This window comes from Physeter macrocephalus, chromosome 1 (assembly GCF_002837175.3).
Source record: "Physeter macrocephalus isolate SW-GA chromosome 1, ASM283717v5, whole genome shotgun sequence".
NCBI classification, from domain to species: Eukaryota; Metazoa; Chordata; class Mammalia; order Artiodactyla; family Physeteridae; genus Physeter; species Physeter macrocephalus.
This window is the reverse complement of record NC_041214.2, coordinates 137,722,580-137,747,548: the sequence shown is the minus strand read 5'-3', so window position 1 is coordinate 137,747,548 and position 24,969 is coordinate 137,722,580.

The following is a 24,969-nucleotide window of genomic DNA, read 5'->3' as shown; positions in this document are numbered from 1 at the left end:
GAGGGAGACGCAAGAGGGAAGAGATATGGGAACATATGTATATGTATAACTGATTCACTTTGTTGTAAAGGAGAAAGTAACACACTATTGTAAAACAATTATACTCCAATAAAGATGTTAAAAAAAAAAAAAGAAAATGTACATTCTTTATAAGTGGTCTTCTTGAAATATTTCAAGGCATTAAAAAAAAAAATGCAGGACTCCTGACTTCATGAAGCCTCTATTTTAATAGGAGGAGGGAGGCAAAAAAAGAGTTAAGCAAATAAACAAACACACCTTATTTCTTAGGAATCTAAGCATCAATAAGCAGAGTGAAGTGAGTGACTGAGGATGGCATGGTTGTATACTGAGGATGTTGCAGCAATGCATGTGTGGAGAGGTGGTGATCAAAGGTGAGTAGTGTGGAGAGAACTGCATGCCAAAAAAAAAAAAAAAATGAGGGTGGAAAACACCTAGGGCTTGGATGTGCTTGGCTGTTAAATTAACAAAAAGGTCAGTGTGTCTAGATCCTAATAAGGTAAGAATGGAATGAGAAGGTGCTACAAACCAAGACTTGAGCTGTACCAAGAGACAACTCAAGCAGTACCATCTAGTAAAGAGGTTGGAGTTTTATTTAAAGGCAATGAGAAACCATTAGAATGTTAAGCAAGGATGCTATTCACTTTGGTTTATATTATATGGATCATTTTTGTCTCTATCATCTAGTTGATGGTGAACTACAATGGAATCTTGGATAACAAGAGAATTCTGCAATTTTCCAGGCAGGAGATGGAGATGGCTATAGCTAGGGTACTCACCGTGCAGGTAGAGAGCAGTTGTTGATCATAAATTTTATATGGAAAGCAGGTTCACAGTGGAATTTGCAATTTCATTTCCTCAAATATTATTCAGACAAAAGTTCTATTATTAAGAAGAAGAAGGAAATATTTACCAACTACTGATGCTTTTCAGAAATGTTTTGGTACAGATGTAAGAATTAGGTATATTTGGTAATCTTCCTATATTGAAAATTAAATAATAGATTTCATAAGTGAGGAGATCATTTTGCATATGACTTTTAAAAATCTCAAACAGGGACTTCCCTGGTGGTCCAGCGGTTAAGACTCCATGCTTCCACTGCAGGGGGCGCGGGTTTGATCCCTGGTAGGGCAGCTAAGATCCCTGTGTTGCGGTGTGGCCAAAAAAAAACTGTTTAAAAAAAAACCTCTCAAACAAAAGGCAAGTGCAATGGGTAAATGGTTCATCAGTATTTGTATACCTTTGTTGGTTATATTTAATTGAGTACAATGGAGTCGCATAGCTTTGATAACATTTTTGTCTGCCCTTATTGAATTTCATTTACTATGAAGTGCTTTTAGAAAATAACAGACTGACAGAGATGGAAACTTTACACAGGAAGCTTCAAGCGGTAATTTTTTTTTTTTCTTAACTAGAATGCTATCTGGATTTTTATCTCTACATGAAAAAAGGCATTAATACTTTGGTACTCTATTAAAATGTCATGTCACTTTGATGAACTAGGTAATGGGTTGACATCAATACATCAAAACAATGAGTTTCAGGAGAAATTCAAAAGGGTTTATGAGCTTAAATCCAAAGGTACTGAATGCAAAATGCTAAGTAGTGATTAGTAACAGAATATGGAATTTGAGAATGTTAATGTGTGCATATGAATTAAATCTAAAGTGGCTTTAGAATTCTTTCAAAGGCTATGTTTACAGGACACTATTCTATATATTAATTTATGTCAAGTAAAAAAATTCAAAATAATTATACACATATGAGTCATGGAATTTCTATCAAAGATTGGTGTTACTAAATTTGCTGTTTTCATCAGTTTGTTTAAAGAATATGGTTGTGCAAATATGAAATTAGGCAGTTGACTAAGTGCACAACAGAATGAGGCAGATCTATAAAACAGTTCATTTGGATAAAATAGATTCTAAATTTGGGGTATTATTATGCTTGATGAACTATGGTGATTGAAAGCAAAGTCCTGATTCACTGGATAACTATACAATTGCTTTCGTGGTTGGGAATTTCCTCTTTTTTCCCCCCTTGTTAGGCTTGTTCTAAGATCTCCTGTAGCTTAGTTTATTGGAAGCATCGATAGTTCTCTTCAATACATAAGAATGCAGTAATTCATTACTAACTTTAATCATTTGGAATCGACTAGATGTGGTCCATAAAATGCTGAAGTATAACTATGACAGGTAACAACCTTAGCAGAGGCAATGAGCTATAATTAACCAGATGTAACTATTAATCTTACAGTTGTAGTAAAAATACAGAATAAACTTGTGTTCTTAGAGTAAATGTATGTGTATGCATTTATGTTTCTGCGTGAGTTTATGCAAGTGAGTCAAGAGCTCAAAGCTATTTGTCACAAGATGAAGAAAGAAATATACAACTGATTCTCATTATTTGCAGTAGTTATGTTCTATAAAGTCACCGTGAATGCTGAATTAGTGAATACTGCATCATTATTCCTAGGGGAAATACAGCGTTGGGTTCCTGGAAGTCTCTAGTCAAAACACTTTATCAACTCATCAATACATAACCTTGTCTATGTGTGTTTCTTTTCAAAGACACCTTATTTAATATATATTGCTGATTCATTAACATTGACCTCACAACCAACCTGTTAAGTTATGTCAGAACTAAGCTTACCTAAACACACTTGTTTTCTCTGTAAGGTACATCACATCATAGCCTTCCTGCACTTAGGAAAACTACACAGCACTACAGCACTACGCTTAAGAGCCATTTAAACAGCTAGAATCACTACTGCCACCAACAACAAAAGACAGAAAAACGTGGCACTACTTATAATGCAAAAAGGACATATTTACAGTGTCAGAACTGAAACAAAAAGGCAGAGAATCACCTTGTTTGACCTCAGCTGGGAATGTGAGCATCAGGGCACTCAGAGTTTTCACCGTTCTGTGCATGTGCAAATGGAGTGTAGTTATGGCTCCATGATTCCTCCTATGTTGACTCATGTCAGTCGTAAGTTCTACTATGGGACAGAAATTGGAGGAGGTATGTTACCCATCAATTCAAAAAACAGTGATTAAGCATCTATGTTACATTAGGCAATTATATGTTATTTGCAAGTATGTAGCAGTGAAGAAAATAACCATGGTCTTTGGGGAGTAACAACTTATGGTGCCTCATCAATTACAGTGTTCAAACAGCTGATGGGTTTTGTACATACCTGCATGGATCTGCTAAGATTCCTCTAATGACTATTAAAAAATCATTATATTTAAACAGAAATATCCACTGGCTTGAAATATTTTGTGATTTAAAAACCATGGCTGTCATTTTTAAATCAGTTGAGAAAAGGAAATTCCAAGGCAGCTGTCTTCTATCATTGAAATAGTCTGTTAACCTCATTGTTAGTGAAATATTAATTACCGAATTAATACTGATACGTCTTAGTTCTAAGTAGGATTGACTGCTATAGATAGCATAAAAGGCATGTACCATGTCTTTATAATCTGCATGTAAGGTAAAAGGACTTACTGCATATATTTTGGATTTAAAATTTAAAGAGAGTGATCTGGAAAAAAAAGCTGAACAGACCATAAATTGTACACATACACATACACACACACTCTCCTTGCACACACACAAAATAGATACAGATATATGAGTGTGTATAACAATTTAAGATGAGTTTTTATGCTTATAGAGCATATTTTTGGGATCTGTAGTATGTCAGTTAAGCTTTTCTCTTTTTATTGGTGTACAATTCGCCAGAAATACTACCTGAAGGCAGGAATACCCATCTGACTTTATAATCAAGCTCTGACCAAAACTTTACCGCAAACTTTACCTCTTTCTCTGTTCATATATTTTGCTAAGCCATGAAACTTGGAATATGATTATTATATGTGAAAAATCACCATTATTTCATTATTGATTTTGAAAACATAAAATTAAAAATGGAAATACTCTGAGGGTTGTCAGTACTATCATCATCACAAACAAATGTCAGAGTCCAAATGAGAAATTGTATGCTTCAGACATTCTTCAACCAAGCATCACAGTCATTTTTGGTGGGTATCAAGGAAATGTTTGGAAATATTTGGAACAATTAAGCATTTTTTTCAAAGGCAGCCTTGAAGCTTAACTGACAGACCCAGAAATCTAAAGGACATCTGATAAAAACATAATATTCTATTGTGTGTTCTGGGATTAATATTATTTTAGGAAATGAAATTAATCACTGGGATACTTTTAAAATTTTATTTCAGTGTTGGAGAGGGTGTGGAGAAAAGGGAACCCTCCTGCACTGTTGGTCGGAATGTAAACTGGTACAACCACTATGGAGAACAGTATGGAGGTTCCTCAAAAAACTAAAAATATAGTTGGCATATGATCCAGCAATCCCACTCCTGGGCATATATCCAGACAAAACTATAATTTGAAAAGATTCATGCACCCCTATGTTCATAGCAGCACTATTTACAATAGCCAAGACATGGAAAAAACCTAAATGTCCTCAAGCATATATCTGGAAAAGACAAAACTATAATTTGGAAAAGATACATGCACCCCAATGTTCGTGGCAGCACTATTTACAATAGCCAAGACATGGAAGCAGCCTAAATGTCCATCGACAGATGAATGGACAATGGAGATGTGGTACATATATATAATGGAATACTACTCAGCCACAAAAAAGAAAATGAAATTATGTCATTTGCAGCAACATGGATGGACCTAGAGATTATCAAACTAAGTGAAGTAAGTCAGAAAGAGAAAAACAGATACCATACGATATCACTTATATGTGGAATCTAAAATACGACACGAATGTACTTAATTGTGAAACAGAAACAGACTCACAGACATAGAGTACAGACTTGTGGTTGCCAATGGGTAGGGGAGGTGAGGGAGGGAAAGATGGGGAGCTTGCGATTAGCAGATACAAACTAGTAAATATAGGATAGGTAAACAACAAGGTCCTACTGTATAGCATAGGGAGCTATACTCAATATCCTGTGATAAACCAGAATGGAAAAGAATTTGAAAAAGAATATATATATATATATATATATATATATATGTATAACTGAGTCACTTTGCTGTAGAGCAGAAATTGACACAACATTGTAAATCAACCATACTTCAATAAAATTTTAAAAAATAAAATATTTCACACTAAACAATTACATAAAGTTTTACGAAAAGAAATTATTTATCACTCTATTCAAACTCTATGTTGATCTCACATTTAAACCGCTTTATTTACATAATATTAAGAAAGATGTGTTATTATCAGAGGGGAGCCATATCATTTTCTAAAGAACTTACAGGTATTTTTAAGAAAAAAGAACCGAATTTCAGAAAAGTCAAATATATTTTTTTCAAAAATGAGGATTAATATAAATGCTTCTATATACCTGAAATGTTTATAAATGAGCTTGTACATAATCAAATTAGTAAACGTTAATAGAAATAAAATGATTAATGCAAATTCTATTTTAAAATAGACTGTTATCTAACTTTGCACAAATTACTTTCTTCCTATTGTCTATCAGCTTCACCTGCCTTCTCTGTAGGAAAGTTTCTAAATGCACTTTGTAAATATAGTTGTGACAACAATGACTTTAAAAATAAGAATAAAATATGTTGTCACTACTGATGTGTTTATATTACACCTGCATTGAAACTGGGACAAACGGTTTTGTCTTGAAAACAAAGCCAGTTGAGCTTGAAGCACTTGTCTCTTTCAACCACTGAACCATTAAATTTTTAATGACTTTAAGGTTTTAAATTATAAACAACTTTCTCAAGCTTTTTTTGAATCCCTGTAAAAAGCGGATTGATGTGGAAAAGAAATACATACAAAGAAGAAAACAGGAAAATAAGATAATTTATTTTGTTGTTTGTATTGACATTTTCTGAGTAACTTAAAATAATAAGTTAGGCTGTTTAGAGATTTTAATGGAGGAATTGGCAAAAAGATAAATAAATCATTGTTTTAACTTCCAATGATTAAATGCCCCAATTTGACTTTGGAGTCATTCCCATGATGGCAATTTCAAGTAAAAAGTTGCTTATTATACTACTGATTTGAAAGTATTTTAAAGGGATGGCAAATGATTTTAAATCTATTTCTTTTCAGAGCTATCTGAATTTTTTATTTATCAGGGAACATCCAGGTAAACAAACTCACACCAGGTAATTTAACAGAAGGAATTTAACATGAAAACTTAATTCCAACCTTTTATAAGAGGAAAAGGGCAACTAGGGGAGAATGAAGACATCTCCCTCTTAACTACAGGAGGTTCCTACCACTCTTAGGACTGAAGAAAGACAAGGAGGTGGTAGTGGTACCAGCTTCAAGGAGTTAGAGCTCCTAGTCAAAGATGGGATCAAAGCAGATGTGCTTGTCAGGAGTGGGGACCCTGGAAGCATAGTGTGGTGGGAGCTGAAGACGTAGAAGAGATGCTTCTTCCAGAGATGCTGTTCAAGGAAAAAAATGTGTGAGAAACACCTGCTCTTTGAATTTCCTTCCTTCCCCAAATCTCTTTCTAGTGTCTCCCATTGACTGAACCTAGCCTGAAGTCAGTAGGCAAGGGATCCTGGGAAAAGCGTATAGCCCCCGACTGTTATGCCAAGAAGAGAAGGGGCAAAGCAGTAAATGGAACTGAGAGCAAATCACTAACACAGTCTTCTAAAAGCTTGGATCTATTTATGTCTCTTGCAATTTTTTAAAGTATTGAATGCTCCCCACTGCCTACAGTAAAGGAGTTAAATAACCCTACTCAACAAGACCATCAAGTACTTTTGCAGTCTAGCATCAGTCTAATTGTCCAGGCTGGTCTTCTGCCACTCCCTATCTTTCAGTCTAATGTAGAGGTAAATAAATGAAATATGAGTTATTTATCACATAGAGTAACTTCAGGTCACTAAACCTTGTTTATGTTATGGCTTTTGCATAGAATGTTTTTCCTGGCCCTCCCCCTGACCCCAGCACTTTATCCCATGATTCTCAACATCTTAGGAAATCAATTCAAACATATCATTTCTGCAGAAATTTTTTGAGATGCAGATAGAATGACTTTATAGTGATTAACCATATTATTAGTATAATATTTATATTATTAGTAGTAATATAGTTTTGTTTCCTTTAATAAATTGAACTCTTTTAAGACAGGGACCAAGTTAAAATACATAGTGAATGGATTATTGTCAGTTCTCAGTAAGTATTAAATATATGAATGAATTATGTTTTTTTAGAATCTAATAAATTATATTTTTCCAAGAAAATTTCCAATATATTAATCATTGTGGTGACTTTTTTTTTGCACCTATGGGATCAATGCTTTGTAATAATCAAGATTTACACTGAAATATAAAAAAACAAAATATTTAATTTTGTCACTAACAATCTCTTTCTTACTTGTATTTTGTCAAACTTTCTCTTTAAAAACATCTTTTTTCTAATAAAATAATATTTGCAACCTCACATGGTTGGTAGAATATCATTTTCTGTTATTCACAAACCAGTAAACAATCAAAATACCTGCAGGGATCAAGGAAAAATGATCATGGGCTTTGCACTTTATTAGTCATAGCTATCATCTGTTTTCTACTCATGTCCATTTCTTTTCTGCCCAGAGACTGAATTAAGAAACCCTATGTAGTATGTGAGCCCAATTCTCCAGCCATAAATGACTGAGTTATGGATAAATTCTTGTTTCAAACTGAGAGGAAATATCCCTTAGAAATGTCTGCATCTGCTCTCCCTCTAGCATTATGTTTGCATTACAGTCAAGAAGAAGTACTGACACTTTCCAAAAGCAAAGTTTTTTTCAATAAATTCCTATTAAACTTTAATTTGTGTTTCATTGGGCAGAAATATGTTACGTGATGACACTTAAAACCAACTGAATGTACAAATCTTAGTGCTGGCGCTGAAATCTCTCAGAATATTCATCATAATCTCAAAGTTTGTTTCAAAATGTGCAAGCATCAAGTGTCAGTCAAACCTGAGGATGAAACACCGATGAATGTAGAATTCTCATCGTTTAGGTATACTTCCTTTTTAGAGTTTTTGGTTCTCTGCTATTTTTACTGTACTGTTTCATTTAAATTTCCTACACGCTAACTTTGTGCAATTGAAATAAAATTGCAGTATATACATGTTAAAAAAAAGGAAATGAGAAATTATGTTCTTGACTTTTCAGTCTCTATAGTAGAGAAAGGAAATTGAGAAAAGAATTGATACTTTATTCTGAATGAGCCAATTCACAGTATCTAACCAAACAATATGGAGATTTGGAGTTAAGAAACATAGGGAGATAGTAGGGGACATTTAAGGCAATGAGGTCACTTCTCTAAGCCACATGCCAACACAGTAACCGTGCAGAAAGTAAGAATTTTGCAGAGGAATGTGGTATATGGAGATAAGAGTGAAAAGAGAGTAAAAAGGAAGAAGACCATGGGGTCCCAAAGTAAAGAGAAAAAGAGAACAGCTGTCTGATGTTTCATTTGTTAAGTAGCCCAGCTATAATTTGAGCAATTAAGATTCCCAAGATTCATTAGTATCCTCAAAAAAATTGCCTATACTTAAGACAGTCTGAGAGGTATTTTGTTTCTTTATAGCCAAGCTTCCTGATTTATATAAGAGCTTAGATGAGAGTAATGTAAGTGGAAAGTCTGGCAACATCTCTGTTTCCTTAGTATGTGTTCCTGCTCTCATAGACTCTATGAACATACAAGCAAACCCATTGAATGAGTATATGTGTTACATTTGCTACTATTTTCTCCATTTAAAATTATCAGCAATCTTGTGAAGAACGCTTTTAAAGGATAGCTTTTTCCAACCATCTAAGCATGTAGCTAATCATTTAGCATTTAATGCAAATCAGTCAGAAGCAAAATTAAGAAGAATGAAATGCAATGAAACATCTGTACTTATTCTAGTTACCTCAATGTACACTATTTTAATTCTTAGTAATGTCTCCTCATATAGTTTCGTTTGTAAATATTAGCTGTGAAAATGCAGCTAGAGTTTATCACTTATTATTCTCCTAGTATCATTTCTTTCTCCTACTTGATATGCTTCATCATTTGTTTGTTATTGAATCCATGTCTATGGGATACTAGAGAATCTAACAGCTATGCATTAATCCAAAGGTTACCTGACAGATTTTAGCAGTTCTCCCTGGGAGGTCCTTTTGCTCCCTTATATTTTTTTTGAGCATCCTTCCTAAAGCAACACATTTGATTATAAGAACAATACATCCTTTGGAAAAGAGGCATTGGAATGTCAGGAAATGGTACAAAAAGTAAACTTTAAAAATGTATAATCTATTAGAATTGTGGAATGGCCAAAAACCAATACAAGAAGAGCTAGTTTTTACTATCACTTGACATGATACAATATTTGCTGATAGAGAATACTGACTGAGCATTATCTGGTAAGTGTTGCTGAATTCACAGCCAGATTTTGAAGGTAAATATTATTATTATTACTATTTTTTGGTCAGGGGAAGTAGGAAACTTATACTGTCCACAATAACATTATTGTTTACAGAGAATCCATTAGGAACATTATGGTGTCTGATTTGCACAATTCATGCCTGTCTCATTTAATCTTTATAACAACAAAATGAGAAACACAAAGTTCTAAAAGATTTTTCTTAGAAATGCCAAGGCATACATCTAATAAGTGAGAAGTAGAATTCTCACCTAGGTCTTCATTTATCTTTTAATTTCCTTTTTTTCTAAAAAACAAAAACACAAAACTATGTTAGCCAAAATAAGGTGTTTTTTTTGAGTTGAATGTAATGTCAATGTGAATTTAAAAATACATATTAAAAGATACAATGTAGATATGGACTATTACTTAAGAATACTACTAGAAATTTATCCTTAGGAAATAATTAGACATTTAGCATAAGCAACAATCTAATTGTCCAGTGGAACACCACCCAGTCATTAATTACCATATAAGGCTAAAGATATACACTTATTCATATAAAAAGTTGTTCTTGTCATGTTGCTAAGTGTAAAGATGAAAAAGGAAAAACACTGAAAAGAATGCATACTAAAAAGCTATTTGGTTTTGTTTGTTTGCTTGTTTGGATAAAAATAAACATTTCATGTGTCCACGTTTGAGGGAGTATCAAAGATGTCCTGCAATTTCTAATTCTAAAAAAAAATTTTTAATGCTTGAATAACAATCATCAAATCTTTTATCCCACATGATTACTGGAACCACAGGTTTTACCCCATATTCCTGCCCAAATCATTAGGGAATGTTTCAGTAATGCTGAGAAAGTTCACACATCCCTTTCAGCCCCAATTTTAGAAAGTCATTTTGCTTCCATCATTCTCTAGTCACTATTCCTTGATTTTCCTAAATATCTTTTAAACTTGTCTACATAATTTCATCTCTACTGCTATCACTATTCTCCACTTCATTATCTTCACCCATCTGAGTTATGTTAATAGCTTTCTAATGACCCTTCTGTCTTTAGTAGGATCGTCCTGCAGCTACAATGATTTTCATAAATGCAAAGTTCAGCATACCATGCTTTCTTAAACTTTCCAGTGACTTCCTAAAACCCTTAAAAGAAGTTTTAATTAAATATTTTAACAGCAGTGTCCATGTCTTCCATAACCCGGCTTTTACCTTTTTGTTTTCTGTGTTACATCATATCCCTCTACCTCTTACAACTCAGCCACACTGAACTTGATTTAACTCTCTCTAGCTTTAGAAAGATTGTTAGTTCCTTTCTAGTGTACATATCATCCCAAAACATCAAAGAATCCCAGGAAGAGGAAGCAAAATGCACACTGAGTGAACCAGAAGCAAAGTGCTCTCAGATTGTCAAGTCTGCCAGAACTGGTAGACACCGCAATGATTGTAATAAGAGGTGCGGCCAAGAGAATTTGAAGTTTTTTCATGTGTCTGTGATAAAGTTATGCACAGAAACATACTTTATAGACTCATATTTTATAGAATTCAGAATTCCATTTACCCTTACATTTGTTGTTGCTGTTGTTTTAGCACTGCCATAATACTTATTCTCTATTTGGTGCAAACCTTATTGCTTTTCTTTTCTAACATTTTATACACATGTTCTTAACTCTCTTTTTGTCTCAACAACTTATCTAAACTTTGTCCGAATAAAATATATTTATTTTATTTTATAAGCTTTTAGATCACACATTTTAATTTCTCCCATCTTTCAGAAGTAAATATTGCTTAGGAAATCTCAGAATCAAAGTTAAGTTTAGGTAGAGCCAATGTGGCACTTAGGAAACTTCATATTACCTAACATAAATAGCAAACACCAATTCCTTATTTCTGCCTTTTCAGATAATGTAAGTGTTACCTTATAGCAATAAAATGAACTTGTTCAGCTCTACTAGATATCTCCCCAGCAGAAAGCAATAGAGCTGGACCAAATAAGCTACAGAAGACAACAGGGCACATTAGACAAATGTTGTACCTTCAGTCATCATCAGAATACTTGAATTTCTCTGGAGTTAATTTTTTCTTTCGTTTTTTTTACCTAATAGCCTTGTGTTTTAACTCTCTGGTCCTTGCACATTACTTATCAAACACACTACTTGTCTTATTACATTATCTATATTGTCTATTCTTTCTTCTCCTATGTGTCACCCTATTTCTTGTTAAGTATTTTGATACATGTTAAAAAAAAGGAAATGAGAAATTATGTTCTTGACTTTTCAGTCTCTATAGTAGAGAAAGGAAATTGAGAAAAGAATTGATACTTTATTCTGAATGAGCCAATTCACAGTATCTAACCAAACAATATGGAGATTTGGAGTTAAGAAACATAGGGAGATAGTAGGGGACATTTAAGGCAATGAGGTCACTTCTCTAAGCCACATGCCAACACAGTAACCGTGCAGAAAGTAAGAATTTTGCAGAGGAATGTGGTATATGGAGATAAGAGTGAAAAGAGAGTAAAAAGGAAGAAGACCATGGGGTCCCAAAGTAAAGAGAAAAAGAGAACAGCTGTCTGATGTTTCATTTGTTAAGTAGCCCAGCTATAATTTGAGCAATTAAGATTCCCAAGATTCATTAGTATCCTCAAAAAAATTGCCTATACTTAAGACAGTCTGAGAGGTATTTTGTTTCTTTATAGCCAAGCTTCCTGATTTATATAAGAGCTTAGATGAGAGTAATGTAAGTGGAAAGTCTGGCAACATCTCTGTTTCCTTAGTATGTGTTCCTGCTCTCATAGACTCTATGAACATACAAGCAAACCCATTGAATGAGTATATGTGTTACATTTGCTACTATTTTCTCCATTTAAAATTATCAGCAATCTTGTGAAGAACGCTTTTAAAGGATAGCTTTTTCCAACCATCTAAGCATGTAGCTAATCATTTAGCATTTAATGCAAATCAGTCAGAAGCAAAATTAAGAAGAATGAAATGCAATGAAACATCTGTACTTATTCTAGTTACCTCAATGTACACTATTTTAATTCTTAGTAATGTCTCCTCATATAGTTTCGTTTGTAAATATTAGCTGTGAAAATGCAGCTAGAGTTTATCACTTATTATTCTCCTAGTATCATTTCTTTCTCCTACTTGATATGCTTCATCATTTGTTTGTTATTGAATCCATGTCTATGGGATACTAGAGAATCTAACAGCTATGCATTAATCCAAAGGTTACCTGACAGATTTTAGCAGTTCTCCCTGGGAGGTCCTTTTGCTCCCTTATATTTTTTTTGAGCATCCTTCCTAAAGCAACACATTTGATTATAAGAACAATACATCCTTTGGAAAAGAGGCATTGGAATGTCAGGAAATGGTACAAAAAGTAAACTTTAAAAATGTATAATCTATTAGAATTGTGGAATGGCCAAAAACCAATACAAGAAGAGCTAGTTTTTACTATCACTTGACATGATACAATATTTGCTGATAGAGAATACTGACTGAGCATTATCTGGTAAGTGTTGCTGAATTCACAGCCAGATTTTGAAGGTAAATATTATTATTATTACTATTTTTTGGTCAGGGGAAGTAGGAAACTTATACTGTCCACAATAACATTATTGTTTACAGAGAATCCATTAGGAACATTATGGTGTCTGATTTGCACAATTCATGCCTGTCTCATTTAATCTTTATAACAACAAAATGAGAAACACAAAGTTCTAAAAGATTTTTCTTAGAAATGCCAAGGCATACATCTAATAAGTGAGAAGTAGAATTCTCACCTAGGTCTTCATTTATCTTTTAATTTCCTTTTTTTCTAAAAAACAAAAACACAAAACTATGTTAGCCAAAATAAGGTGTTTTTTTTGAGTTGAATGTAATGTCAATGTGAATTTAAAAATACATATTAAAAGTTTCAATGTAGATATGGATTATTACTTAAGAATTCTACTAGAAATTTATCCTTAGGAAATAATTAGACATTTAGCATAAGCAACAATCTAATTGTCCAGTGGAACACCACCCAGTCATTAATTACCATATAAGGCTAAAGATATACACTTATTCATATAAAAAGTTGTTCTTGTCATGTTGCTAAGTGTAAAGATGAAAAAGGAAAAACACTGAAAAGAATGCATACTAAAAAGCTATTTGGTTTTGTTTGTTTGCTTGTTTGGATAAAAATAAACATTTCATGTGTCCACGTTTGAGGGAGTATCAAAGATGTCCTGCAATTTCTAATTCTAAAAAAAAATTTTTAATGCTTGAATAACAATCATCAAATCTTTTATCCCACATGATTACTGGAACCACAGGTTTTACCCCATATTCCTGCCCAAATCATTAGGGAATGTTTCAGTAATGCTGAGAAAGTTCACACATCCCTTTCAGCCCCAATTTTAGAAAGTCATTTTGCTTCCATCATTCTCTAGTCACTATTCCTTGATTTTCCTAAATATCTTTTAAACTTGTCTACATAATTTCATCTCTACTGCTATCACTATTCTCCACTTCATTATCTTCACCCATCTGAGTTATGTTAATAGCTTTCTAATGACCCTTCTGTCTTTAGTAGGATCGTCCTGCAGCTACAATGATTTTCATAAATGCAAAGTTCAGCATACCATGCTTTCTTAAACTTTCCAGTGACTTCCTAAAACCCTTAAAAGAAGTTTTAATTAAATATTTTAACAGCAGTGTCCATGTCTTCCATAACCCGGCTTTTACCTTTTTGTTTTCTGTGTTACATCATATCCCTCTACCTCTTACAACTCAGCCACACTGAACTTGATTTAACTCTCTCTAGCTTTAGAAAGATTGTTAGTTCCTTTCTAGTGTACATATCATCCCAAAACATCAAAGAATCCCAGGAAGAGGAAGCAAAATGCACACTGAGTGAACCAGAAGCAAAGTGCTCTCAGATTGTCAAGTCTGCCAGAACTGGTAGACACCGCAATGATTGTAATAAGAGGTGCGGCCAAGAGAATTTGAAGTTTTTTCATGTGTCTGTGATAAAGTTATGCACAGAAACATACTTTATAGACTCATATTTTATAGAATTCAGAATTCCATTTACCCTTACATTTGTTGTTGTTGTTGTTTTAGCACTGCCATAATACTTATTCTCTATTTGGTGCAAACCTTATTGCTTTTCTTTTCTAACATTTTATACACATGTTCTTAACTCTCTTTTTGTCTCAACAACTTATCTAAACTTTGTCCGAATAAAATATATTTATTTTATTTTATAAGCTTTTAGATCACACATTTTAATTTCTCCCATCTTTCAGAAGTAAATATTGCTTAGGAAATCTCAGAATCAAAGTTAAGTTTAGGTAGAGCCAATGTGGCACTTAGGAAACTTCATATTACCTAACATAAATAGCAAACACCAATTCCTTATTTCTGCCTTTTCAGATAATGTAAGTGTTACCTTATAGCAATAAAATGAACTTGTTCAGCTCTACTAGATATCTCCCCAGCAGAAAGCAATAGAGCTGGACCAAATAAGCTACAGAAGACAACAGGGCACATTAGACAAATGTTGTACCTTCAGTCATCATCAGAATACTTGAATTTCTCTGGAGTTAATTTTTTCTTTCGTTTTTTTTACCTAATAGCATTGTGTTTTAACTCTCTGGTCCTTGCACATTACTTATCAAACACACTACTTGTCTTATTATATTATCTATATTGTCTATTCTTTCTTCTCCTATGTGTCACCCTATTTCTTGTTAAGTATTTTGACTGGCTCTGACCTATTAATATTGGCATAGTCCCACTTATTTATGCATTCCACAATTATTTATCAGCTATATGATAGTGACTACACTTTGTTATATATTGTTTTATTGTTTTCAGATTACTTAATGTTTTATTTATTATTGTTATATGTTACTTATAAAAGTGTATAAAATACTGTGTTGTCTAAAAGTTCAGAATAAGGACAGCAAAACAACATTTTCACTAGATAAGATTTGGATTTTGATAGAGTTAATTACTGGGGAAAAAGTGGGAAGCCATCTAAATCAGCTTGGGAAAAAAGGGAGCATTTTAAGAAGATATAACACTAAAAGGAATTTTCCATGATAATTTGACATTATTGAGGAAAAATATAATCTTGTGTTTTATTATGAGAGGTACAAGTAACTTCATTTGGCTGGTCATAACATAAGAGTGAGATATAGTCAAAGATGGAGCAAGTGAAGTAGAATGAAGTATAAATATGATGAATCATTAAAGAATTTTAGATAGAAGGCATGATAGGATTTATAATAGGAAGTTTAGCAAGACTATGAACTGTTGGTCAGAGAGGTGTGACTGTAGTAAGTTAGATCAATTAGGTAACTATTTAAGTAATCCAGAAGAGAAGTAATCTAGATCTTACTTTAAGAGGGTATAGAAGATACCCCCATTTGAAGAACATTTATGAAGCAGAATTGAAGGCAGTAAAATACTGAGTTCCTGAATATACATAAGAAGGAAGAGAGAAAAAGAGAGAGAGAAAGAAGAAGAGGAAGGAGGAGGAAAAGGAGGAGAGGGAAGTGGAAGAGGAGGAGGAGGAGATGAGAGAGACTTACTCCATGAAGCAAGAATTACTCCACAAAGTGTGGTCTCATTCAATGAGTTAATCACTCCATTAGACATCTTCCCCATGGGTGGTGAATGTTCATAACTATAGCCTTACATAAACTCTATTGTTTTGAGAAAATTGTAAATTTATTTTTATTTGTTCAAAGCATTATCATTTTTTAAAATTGCCTTGAGGTGCAATTTCATTTACTAAATATTCTATTCAATAAACAAATATTGATTCAATACTGTATGGCAGGGATTATTTTTGGCTATGAATACACAATGGTAAATAACAGAAATATAGTCCATATCTATCTTCCTTCAGATTTTTTGACAGGCTATAAGCACATAAATAAACACAGCAATTACAAATTTGTATAAGAGTTTTGAAGGAAAAAATGGAGGATATTTTATAGAGAATAAATTTTAGAACTGTGTAGTCTGATAGTGGGAGATACCCCATAAGTTGTTCACAAAATACTTTTCATAAGAGAAGATATTTTGGCTGAGACTAGAAAAAGGAGATGTGCTATATCCACTCTTTAGGAATAGGATGGACTCTTACTCAAAATTTGGCTCAGATGTCAATACTGATGAGGCTACACACACTGAAAGGGTATGAAATGTTTTATCACTAACACAGTGAGGCTCCCTGAGAGCAGAGCAGGCCTCTTAAGTTGATCCAAAAATTGGCTTGAGAAAGTAAGGAAAGGAGACTTGCTTGGGGTAATGGGTGGGGCCATAGTAAGGGTCCCAGAGCACAGAAAGGGGCTTGTAGTAGTTTGAAACTCCTATAGGTGTCAAAGAGCTTTCCTGGGCTTTCTTATCAGCTTGTCCAGATATGGAGCCAAAGAGGAAAGAGAAGGGGTGAGGCACCTGGCAGAAGTCAAACATCCAAAAATAGAGACTTTCTTACAGAAAGCTACCTTTGGACAGACCTGGATGATGGGTGAGGAGAGAGCTGGTTTAATTCTAGGAAGAAAGAAAAGTTAGAACTTAGCCATGAGGCCTGAGAAGACTGAGCATGATCAAAGCAGAATGCTGGTGTGGATGGTGTACGGTAAATAAAGGTGAGGAAATTTCTAAAAACATTTATCATTTTATCCATGTTTCTCTGTATATTTTCAATCTCTTAACCAGGATGTCATTCAGAATAACATAATCAGAATGGACACCAGCCTTAGCTCTAGAGTGAGATCCTCTAGGCTCCCCACTGAGCCATGAATTAACCCTTTAGTATTCAGATTACTTATAAAGTCCATGATGTCTTAGAGAGAGGCCACGTGCCCAGATCAGTAGGGAAGATAATTGGGAAGCTCAGGGCAGTGGCTCTTTCCCAAGGCACACAGAGTATTTAAAACTTTTAAAGCTGATATAGTATCAGCTGAATGTTCACCTTATTTTAAATATTTTCTACAAGTGAACGAACTAGAAATTGATATGATCAAAAGTCAAAATGAAGATACAAACATTTTAAATAGTACTATTTTTTAAACTTCAACATAAAGTATAAAAAAAGATATTTTAATATGACTTGCATCCTCAGTTTTGAAAACATATATGATATTGTACAGGGATATGATTAGCCCATACACAAACTTGTGTAAATTTTAAAATATTTCTCTTCCTCTGGGTGCAAATATCCACATTCTTATTCTCCTGATTTGGTGAGGACCACAAACTAAATTTCAGCTCCTATGAGCCACTCAAAGCGTGCCTTTGTGCAGTGCACAACTTGAAACAGTATGTAGGTTGGACTTACTGTTAAAATTCTTGAAAAGTGATAATAATCTAAATGTTCTTTAATTATTTTGAAAATTAGGGAAGAAGAGAGTAGCTGTCTTGCAAGTAATAGCAATGAGTCTGTACATATTTCGAAGGAGAATATTTTAGATCATCAACATTCAGTTCCAGTTTGGCTAGGAGAAAAACAAGAAACACTAGTCACTAGTTTTCTATTTTGGGGAAAGAAATTGGTGAGAAAAATAATTCATTTCTTATTATTTTCAATTGTAGATTGTTGGTGAAATTATCTCCAATTCGAGGAAGGGAGGATTCTTTTGGATATTTGCTTTAAAATATCACTAGAAAATCCTTTATTGCATTTTTTCATAGTTGATGGGCACAAAGCAATGGCATACATTTATGTATGAGCAAAATCACCAGCTGAAAATGAACTTTTATTTCCCCGTGGGAACGTAATAGAAAAAATCTTGGAATTTCACTATTTTTGTTACTTCTGCTTTTTAATGAAAATACTAATTATCCTTAATAGGAGCTCTGGTAATACATTATTTAATCTTTCTTTGTTGAACTAACACAGATGCTGTCAGACTATTCAAAATAGTTTTGTCAGTTTTTAAAAGGCAGTCTTTCTGTCATATGTGGGTGAAGAGGTTGATAAATTTACCTAAAAAAATTCATTGGTAAATAATAATTCAGTTTGCTTTATTAAAGCATTTTTCATTTTACAGTTGTGATTAAAACTCTTAGCTTTTTCTTTTGCATTTTATGATGTTTCAGAGTATATCAGTAAAGCTAGAAAAATATTCATTTTTCCCCACTGAAAGAATACTTTGTATAAACACGTCTTAAGCAAAAAGGAAAATTCATTTTTATGGCTGATTTTTCACAGTGACTCACAGAGACAAGAGTTTTTACTTCAAGTGTATAGTATATTTAAATTAAGGAACCCTCCTTTTCTAAGAGTTGGTTTTCTGTTTTCCACAGCCCTTTTTGTGAATCCTCTAGCTGTCTGTATTTTAATAGGAATGTTGGACTTCCCTGGTGACACAGTGGTTAAGAATCTCCCTGTCAATTCAGGGGACATGGGTTCGAGCCCTGGTCCGGGAAGATCCCACATGCTGTGGAGCAACTAAGCCCATGCGCCACAACTATTGAGCCTGTACTCTAGAGTCTGCAAGCCCACAACTACTGAGCCTGCGTGCCACAACTACTGAAGCCCGCGCACCTAGAGCCCATGCTCCGCAACAAGAGAAGCCTGTGCACCAAAAGGAAGAGTGGCCCCCGCTCGCCACAGCTAGAGAAAGCCCGCATGCAGCAATGAAGACCCAATGGAGCCAAAATTAATTAATTAATTAATTAACTAAAAAAATAAGAAGTTTATGACCAAAGGAATATATGGATTAAATCAGGTACTATAAGCCACTTGAAAGATCAAAGTAAATTTCTTTAGTAAAACTGTGTGCCTAGACTGTGTTGATAATTGAAGAGTTTTAGTTAAATAAAAAATATTGACATCTTAAAAGTCCACATTCATAAATATGCTTTGCCTAAGATTTTGAAGAGCTTCTGGAAAGAACATTGTAATAATAATTATGTTGAGAATATTTTGTTATTTAGCAAAACAATCTAATTGGCCAAAGTTCATTTTAAAAGCGTGGAAAACATATATGTAATAGATATTTTTAATGCAATGTCATAACAGAATTTCCAAAAATTTGCAATCAAAAGGAACTGAATCGGCATAATTGCTTATTTCAAAGTATTTCTAACGCTGACTTTTTAATTGATAAATAAAAGGTTAAAGATTCATACATTTTATTGCATAAGAATATTACAAAAGCTTAAACTACATTTGATAAAAATATATAATGCATTTAAAACATCTTTCAAAATAAACTGCTTGGTGAGATATTTGCTAAATAAAATTTTACATGCTCAAATCTTACAGAGCTTTATAGAAATCTTAATAATTCATCTAAAATTATAAAAATATCATTGTATAAAAGTATGAAATAAACTGAAATGAAAATAGCTGTATTTAATATTTTAAAGCAATATTCACTTATAGAATAATAAAAATTTTTTAAAGTAGTGAAGATAAGGGAGGATCATCATAATAGTTTTCATTATTTAAGTAGCAACTGAAAATATTTCATTACAAGATAAAATATTTAATAAATGTTTTACCAAATATTTCTGTTTAAACACCACATACAATATTGGTTCCAAAAAATTAAATAATTTAAATTGCTTCAATATAATTTTAAGAGAATTTCAAAAATGTTTTGCAAGTATATAATTTTATTGTAGAGCCTTTTATATTAAAATTATAAAATAAAAATTAAAACACGTATTATTTTTCCTTTTTCATACTAAAATATAACTATGATTCTCAAAAATGAGATGCAATAAACTTAAGTAAAACAAAATGTGATAAGGAGATTCATTTGTTTTTTGAAGGAGTTTCATTCATTCTTATTTTAATTATCCAGTATTAAATCAACATTGTTAACATAAATTTGAAGTGTAGAAGGGAATATATAGAGGAAAACATAAAACAATAGAACTGGAAAGGAAATGGACAATTATGAAAGAAAGTGCATGGATATGTAGGTCAAGGGGGAGCCTACATATATTTTAGTTAAAAAAAAAATAATTGTAATCACAACCTCATGTAGCTTGTAAACTACTTCATCATTCCAGTTCTTATTTGGTATGTTACTTAACTAGAGTTTGGGTAGCTGCCTCATTTTAGCACAAACAACCATATTGATGATTCACTCCGTGGCAGATGGCAGATGCTATCCTTGTCCCATATGTAACTCATAGTTGTCTCAGTGTGCAACTTCCAAATGCCTGAAGGAACTTCTGAAAGATGAACTGCCAGCCTGAAGTGCCAAGGAATGAATACTAAGAGCAGCCCTGAAACAATGACGTTTCATATTTCATATAAACATACTCTAGCTATATTTACCACAGGATAAACAGGATAATTTTGAGGTGTATTCTTTTGCATTGTTTCCATCATTTTTCTGTGGGATTGAGGACCTTGTTCTTCACCACTATACATAAGCCTGAGCTATGATGGGTAGCCACAAGAAACACATGAATACAGTAAGTTATTTCTCTACATAATATGTTAATTATTTTATATAGAATAATTCACCAGGTTCACAAACCTATTAGTTTTGAATTAATTCATTTTAATTCAATAAGGTTTATCAGCACTACTAGGAACTCAGTGGTGTGCCACTTACAACAATGGGTTTTAAGACCTTCTTAGATAGTCTACATGTATTACAGTGCTCAAAATAATTACATTTACATTAGAAAATTCATGAAGATAGGCAACATTTGAGCCATAACATTCACCTTAACAAATTTTAAATAATAGACATCACAGATGTCTCTCTCTACTACTCTCACTACTCTATGGAACTCTCACTACTCTATGCTCTCACTACTACTATGGAATTAAACCAGAGATCAATGACAGAAAGATAGGTGAAAAATCCCCCCAAATTTGGAGATTAAAGAATACACTGCTAAATAAGGCACATATTAAAGAAGAAACTGCAAGAGATTTTTTAAAAACTTTTTATTGGAATATAATTGATTTACAATGTTGTGATAGTTTCTGCTGTACAGCAAAGTGAATCAGTGATACATATACATACAACCACTCTTTTTTAGATTCTTTTCCCATAGAGGTCATTATGGAGTATTGAGTAGAGTTCCCTGTGCTATACAGTAGGTCCTTACTAGTTATTATTTTTTTAACACCTTTATTGGAGTATAATTGCTTTACAATCATGTGTTAGTTTCAGCTGTATAACAAAGTGAATCAACTATACATATACATATATCCCCATATCCCCTCCACCTTGTGTCTCACTCCCATCCCTATCCCACCTGTCTAGGTTGACACAAAGCACCAATCTGATCTCCCTGTGCTATGCCCCTGCTTCCCACTAGCTATTTATTTTACATTTGGTGGTATATCTATGTCCATGTCACTATCTAACTTCTTCCCAGGTTACACTTCCCCCTCCCTGTGTCCTCAAGTCCATTCTCTATGTCTGCGTCTTTATTCCTGTCCTGCCCCTAGGTGCAGAACTTTTTTTTTTTTTAGATTCCATAGATATGTATTAGCATATGGTATTTGTTTTTCTCTTTCTGACTTCACTCTGTAGGACAGTCTTTAGGGTCCATCCACCTCACTACAAATAACTCAATTTTGTTTCTTTTTATGGCTAAGTAATATTCCATTGTATATATGTGCCACATCTTCTTTATCCATTCATCTGTCGATAGACACTTAGATTGTTTCCATGTCCTGGCTATTGTAAATAGAGCTACAATGAACATTGTGGTACATGACTATTTTGAATTATGCTTTTCTCAGGGTATATGCCCAGTAGTGGGATTGCTGGGTCATATGGTAGTTCTATTTTTAGTTATTTAAGGAACCTCCATACTGTTCTCCATAGTAGCTCTATCAATTTGCATTCCCACCAACAGTGCAAGAGTGTTCCCTTTTCTCCACAACCTCTCCAGCATTTTGATTTGCATTTCTCTAATGATTAGTGATGTAGGGCAGCTTTTCCTGAGTTTGTTGTCAATTACTATATCTTCTTTGGAGAAATTCTATTTAGGTCTTCTGCCCATTTTTGGATTGGGTTTTTTGTTTTTCTGATATTGAGCTGCATGAGCTGCATGTACATTTTGGAGATTAATCCTTGTCAATTGCTTCATTTGAAAATATTATCTCCCTTTCTTAGGGTTTCCTTTGCTGTGCAAAATATTTTAAGTTTCATTAGGTCCCATTTGTTTACTTTTATTTTTATTTCCATTGCTCCAGGAGGTGGGTCAAAAGGATCTTGCTGTGATTTATGTCATGGAGTGTTCTGCCTATGTTTTACTCTAAGAGTTTTACAGTGTCTTCCCTCACATTTAGGTCTTTAATTATTTTGAGTTTGTTTTTGTGTACGGTGTTAGGGAGTGTTCTAATTTCATTCTTTCATGTGTATCTGTCCAGTTTCCCCAGCACCACTTATTGAAGATGCTGTCTTTTCCCCATTGTATATTCTTGCCTCCTTTATCAAAGATAAGGTGACCATATGTGCGTGGGTTTATCTCTGGGCTTTCAATCCTGTTCCATTGATCTAATTTTCTGTTTTTGTTCCAGTACAATACTGTCTTGATTACTGTAGCTTTGTAGTATAGTCTGAAGTCTGGGAGCCTGATTCTTGCAACTCAGTTTTTCTTTCTCAAGATTGCTTTGGCTATTCAGGGTCTTTTGTGTTTCCATACAAATTGTGAAATTTTTTGTTCTAGTTCTGTGAAAAATGCCATTGGTAGTTTGATAGGGATTACACTAAATATGTAGATTGCTTTGGGTCATGTAGTCATTTTCACAATGTTGATTCTTCCAATCCAGAAACATGGTATATCTCTCCACTGTTTGTATCATCTTTAATTTCTTTCATCAGAGTCTTATAGTTTTCTGCATACAGGTCTTTTGTCTCCTTAGGTAGGTTTATTCCTAGGTATTTTATTCTTTTTATTGCAATTGTAAAAAGGATTGTTTCTTTAATTTCTCTTTCAGACTTTCCATCATTAATGTATAGGAATGCAAGAGATTTCTGTGCATTAATTTTGTATGATGCTACTTTACCAAATTCATTGATTAGTCCTAGTAGTTTTCTGGTGGCATCTTTAGGATTCTCTATGTATAGTATCATATCATCTGCAAACAGTGACAGTTTTACTTTGTCTTTCCTGATTTGGATTCCTCTTATTTCTTTTTCTTCTCCGATTGTTGTGGCTAAAACTTCCAAAACTATGTTGAATAAGAGTGGTGAGAGTGGACAACCTTGTCTTGTTCCTGATCTTAGTGGAAATGTTTTCAGCTTTTCACCACTGAGATCAATGTTGGCTGGGGATTTGTCATACATGGATGGCCTTAATTATGTTGAGGTAGGTGACCTCCATGCCTACTTTCTGGAGAGTTTTTATCATAAATTGGTGTCAAATTTTGTCAAAAGCTTTTTCTGCATCTACTGAGATTGTCATATGGTTTTTATCTTTCAATTTGTTAATATGGTGTATCACATTGATTGATTTGCATATATTGAAAAATCCTTGCATTCCTGGGATAAATCCCACTTGATCATGGTGTATGATCCTTTTAATGTGCGGTTGGATTCTGTGTGTTAGTATTTTGTTGAGGATTTTTGCATGTATGGTCATCATAATCTGTTGTCTCTAATTTTCTATCTTTGTGACATCTTTGCCTGGTTTTGGTGTCAGGGTGATGGTGGCCTCGGAGAATGAGTTTGAGAGTGTTCCTCCCTTAGCTATATTTTGGAAGAATTAGAGAAGGAAAGGTGTTAACTCTTTAAATATTTGATAGAATTCGCTTGTGAAGCCATCTGGTCCTGGGCTTTTTTTGTTGGAAGATTTTTAATCACAGTTTCAATTACAGTGCTTGTGATTGGGCTGTTTATATTTTCTATTTCTTCCTGGTTCAGTTTTGGAAGGTTGTGTTATTCTAGGAATTTGTCAGTTTTTCCAAGTTGTCCATTTTATTGGCATATAGTTGCTTGTAGTAATCTTTATGATCCTTTGTATTTCTGCAGTGTCAGTTGTTACTTCTCCTTTTTCATTTCTAATTCTGTTGACTTGAGTCTTCTCCTTTTCTTTCTGGATGAGTCTGGCTAATGGTTTATCAATTTAGTTTATCTTCTCAAAGAACAAGCTTTAAATTTTATTGATCTTTGCTATTGTTTCCTTCATTTCTTTTTCGTTTATTTCTGATCTGATCTTTATGATTTCTTTCCTTCTGCTAACTTTGTGGGGTTTTTTGTTATTCTTTCTCTAATTGCTTTAGGTGTAAGGTTAGGTTTTTTTATTTGAGATTTTTCTTGTTTCTTGAGGTAGGATTGTATTGCTATAAACTTCCCTCTTAGAACTGCTTTTGCTGCATTTTCTGCAGTGTCAGTTGTTACTTCTCCTTTTTCATTTCTAATTCTGTTGACTTGAGTCTTCTCCTTTTATTTCTGGATGAGTCTGGCTAATTGTTTATCAATTTAGTTTATCTTCTCAAAGAACAAGCTTTAAATTTTATTGATCTTTGCTATTGTTTCCTTCATTTCTTTTTCGTTTATTTCTGATCTGATCTTTATGATTTCT